We start from the raw sequence: 4379 nt of genomic DNA on the forward strand, positions 1-4379 counted from the left end.
TCATGACCTGAGCCGAAGGCAGACGCTCAACGACTGAGCCACCCAGGAGCCCCTCTTCTGTCTCTTATACGGACACTTGTCCTTGGTTTTAGGGCACACCCTAATCTGCGAGGACCTCATCTTGAGATCCTTACCTCAATGATATCTGCAATGACCCTTATACCCCATAATATCATATTACGAGGTTCCAGGCGGACATATCTTGAGGGGGGATTACAATTCACCCACTACAGGGATGATGGAAGAGCCACTTCCTCTTTCAAAAGCTTCAAAAGGTATTGGGCGCCTGGGTGGCTCAGTTGGTTAAGCAACTGCCTTCGGCTCAGGTCATGATCCTGGAGTCTCAGAATCGAGTCCCGCATCGGGCTCCCTGCTCGGCGAGGAGCCTGCTTCTCCCTCTGACCCTCTTCCCTCTCATGTACTCTCTCTCTCTCTCTCTCTCTCTCTCTCATTCTCACTCTCCCAAAATAAATAAAAATCTTAAAAAAAAAAAAAAAGCTTGGTATTGTCTGAACGTGGGAATGCTCTTGCAAGGAGACTCAGAGAAAATGATGGCCGTGAGCCGGCTCTAGGGACCACATGGTCCAGCTGGCACAGGCATGTGGCTTTAGTCCTAAGCACCTTGAGCGCAGAGGCCACACACTACCGAGGCCAAAGGCCACAGCACGTGCCTCCTGGCAGCGTGTGCCAGTCTGCCCAGCATCCAGCCTTGTTTGCCCATTAGGTTTTACTCCACTGGGGGCTTAGGAGATCCTCAGTGTCCTGAGGCTTCCCCGCCCCTGCCACATTTTGGGGTCAGCTTTGATCAACCTCGCAGGTGCTACAACTTCTCACCCACCCACCTGGCCCAGGAGGCACAGGCCTTGACCCTGAGTTGGCAACTCAGAACTCTGGGGGAGGGGGTCTTGAGGCTCGGGAGCTGAGGGGGTGGGGAGAGGTTGCTTGGGGGCTTTGGTCCCCTAAAGATCACCATTGCTGGGGACCCTCACAGTGAGACCGGCACGGATGTGGGCCTCAACTTGGGATGACCGCGTACATGCCATATCTGGGCGGTGGCTATGGTTAGGTCACCCCCTGGAGCCACGGAGTGACTCTGAATTAGAAGAGATTGGCATTGACCGTAAGGGGAAGAGGAGGCCACAAAATGGGTTTGTGAGGGTCACTGAGGAGGCCCAGACGAGGGGGTGACAACCCCTTCCCTCTGGGTTGTCACCCTGGACCCCCATGGAGCAGCATGGGGGGACTTGGATTCCAAACTTGGTTCCACATTCAGGAGTTCAAAGGGCCAAAGGCCAGAGGCCGTTGTACTAGTCAGGTTAGGCTGCATAACAAAACACCACGGGACAGAGGGGCTTCTCCTGAGGCCTCTCTTCCTGGCTTGTGGACAAGGACCTTCTTACCGTGTGCTCGCATGGCCTTTCCTCTGTGTGCATGTGTGTGGGGACAGGGAGATCCATCTCTGGTGTGTCTTCCTCTCCTTATAAGGACACCGGTGCTATCAGATGAAGATCTCCATTTAACCTTCATTACCTCCCTAACGGCTTCTGTCTCAGAATATATCACATTGGGAGGTAGGGCTTTAACATACGAATTGTGGGGGAACACAGTTTGGTTCATAACGGCCATGGCATAGTGGAAAACTCCAGGTCAGGGGGCCTGGGTGGCTCAGTCGTTAAGCGTCTGCCTTCGGCTCAGGTCATGATCCCAGGGTCCTGGGATCAAGCCCCGCATCGGGTTCCCTGCTCCGCGGGAAGTCTGCTTCTCCCTCTCCCTCTGCCTGCAGCTCCCCCTGCTTGTACTCTGTTTCTTTCTCTCTCTCTCTCTCTCTCTCTCTGTCAATAAATAAATAAAATCTTAAAAACAAAAAAACAAAAAAACAAAACTCCAGGTCAGCCATGAAGAGGGTGTGGAGGGTGTGGGTGACACCAGCTGGGCAGAAGAGGGCCCAGCACGGCCTCGGCAGGAGGCAGGTCCTGGGGGTGGGAGCTGAAACTCAGAGGCCCGAGACCAGTCTGCCGGAGTGGTTAGGGCTCCCCAAATCATCGCTCCTTGTTTCCTGGCCGTCGCCAGGTGAAAGGGCCCCAGTTGGGAAGTGCAGCCCAGGAGTGTTTACCTAATGGAGAACACAAACAAGGGTCACAGATACCTTAGCTTGTTCCAAATAACTACTGATCGCCACTCCCCAACTTTGTCAATACTGTCTTCAGAAAAATGGAAGAAACAGCAGCTACTCTCCTCTTTTTCTCTCCTTCTGGTCCATTTTCCCCTGAAGCTGGGAAGGAGCCGGGGCTCACTGGGGCATGGGGCAGCCACAGATCAGAGCTGAGACAGCAAATCCTGAAGCGGGGGGGGGGGGGGGGGGGGGGGGGCAGTGGGGGGACCGTCTGTCAACACCTGCCCATCATGTAATTTAAATTGTGGCTATACTTACATGAGCATCTGCAGCACCTGCTTCCCTCTGGGTGGGTCTGGATTTCCCCTGCTGGCCCCGGGGGGCCATGCCACAGGTCTGGGAGGTCCCCGTGTCCGTGGTCACTCAAGCCCTTCACCCCCTGGGAGTTCCTGGGTCTGGGGTGGCCACCATCCTGGCACCTCTGCTTCTGTGGCTACTCAGTCGGCAGCTACTTAGGCCTGGTTCCCAAGGCCCCCTCTTTGTCCAGAATCCCATTTGAACTGACACAACCCCAGCTGCCAGGCTCGGGTTTCAACGCAGTGACTGAAAACCCTAAGGAAGAGTTTCTGGTCCGGTGCTGACCAGTTCCCCCCACAGGAGGGGAATGGAAAAGGAGCCGGTGCGTGGACTGAGCCCTCACCGCTCTAGCTGAACTGGTCCAAGAGGCCCTGAGAAGGCCTTTCTCAGGCCACGTGGCCGCATGGTGTCCAGTCGGCTGCCTGGCCCAGGGCGCTCAATGCATCTCGTTCGGGCGTGCGCAGATGAGCAGCCTCAGTGCCCCCAAAGCAGCTGGTGTCCTTCCCAATCTGGACCCGGCTGAGAGGTGCAGTCGGGCCCTGTCTTCCCGGAAACCATGTACATGGGGTGCCTGTTTGTCGCGGTCCTGGTTGGCTTTTCTGGGCTGCAAGTATTGGCGGGAGAGACACACAGGGCTCTGCCTGCCCCTGCCCCACCCACGGCTCGCCTCCGGCTGAGTTCCAACGCCCCCTCCCCCAGGCCTGGCAGGCCCTCCTCCTCCAGGCAGGGCCCTCGGCAGGACCCACAGCAGCTGCTCCAGGAGGCCTCAAGAGCTGGGTCTCTTTGTCACCCCCTCACTTTTTCTGTTTATGTTTCCAGACCTATTTGTGACGGCCCATCGTTAGTCCACGGGAAGGCTTCCTTTTAAGGCAATTGAGGCATTCTTTTGGGGGGCCGGTATACAAGTTTTTCTGAGATTTCTATACAAAATTTTGCCCTCCTTTTATTTGCCCAGGGTGTGTGCGTGTGGGACACCTGGAGGCCTCAGCCCATGGGCCCACGTGAGCACTGCTACGTCTAGGCCAAAGCTGGTGGTCAAGGTCTAGCCTTGTCCAGTCCTGCAGAAAGGGAGCGAGCTTGGGGGGGCCAGCAGAACCCAGACATCCTAGCCTCTGCGCATCAGCCAGCTCTGGGACACCAGGGGCGGGGTCGGGGGTGGGGGGGCTGCGGCTTTGTGTGCCTCAGTTTCCCCATCTGTCAAGTAAAGGGATTGGACTAAGAGGCCTCTGAGGGCCCTTTGAGGTAGAAAATCTCAGATTTGGGATCACTGGCCTAGGCTCGCCTGGACATAGCGCCTGCTCTTAGGAATTTGGGTGCAGTCAACTTTTGCCCTAAAAATCAAATCTTAATAGAGAGATACAGTAGGGCCTTAACATTTTTTTTCATTATTATTATTATTATTATTTATGGCTTTTAAATAGGACCAGGACTGTAGGGATAGAGCTAACTGTAGCCTTTTAGGGGTCAAATACTCTGGAGAAGTGCCAGTGGCACCTGTTCCTCATTGGCGGATGTCAGAGTGGACAGATGGCATGGGTACGTGAAGCTTTTCCAATGCAGGCAAGAGCCAAGGTCAACCCTTAGACCCGTGGGAGGGGTGCTGTGGGAGGAGATGCTGGGGGGTACTGTGGGGAAGGGCTCTGAGGCCTTTGGAGATTGTGAGGGTGGAGGCTCATCCCTAGGGCATCCTGTGAAGGGCTGCACCGGGCTCGGGGCCCCCGTGTCTCCCCAGGACAGTGAACTGGCCGCGGTGACACTCCACAGGCAGCAGCATTGGACGCCAGCCAGAGGGAGAACCAGTCCAGGCAGATGCCCCCAACCCTGGATGCCGAGCAGGGAGCCAGAAGAAGACCCTCCTCGCCCCCCGCCCGCCCCAGCCATTTGCAGTCGACCAGGTGAGCCGCAGCCC

This window comes from Callorhinus ursinus, unplaced genomic scaffold (genome assembly GCF_003265705.2).
Source record: "Callorhinus ursinus isolate GAN/ISIS: 27379988/994484 unplaced genomic scaffold, GSC_fseal_2.0 scaffold117, whole genome shotgun sequence".
NCBI classification, from domain to species: domain Eukaryota; kingdom Metazoa; phylum Chordata; class Mammalia; order Carnivora; family Otariidae; genus Callorhinus; species Callorhinus ursinus.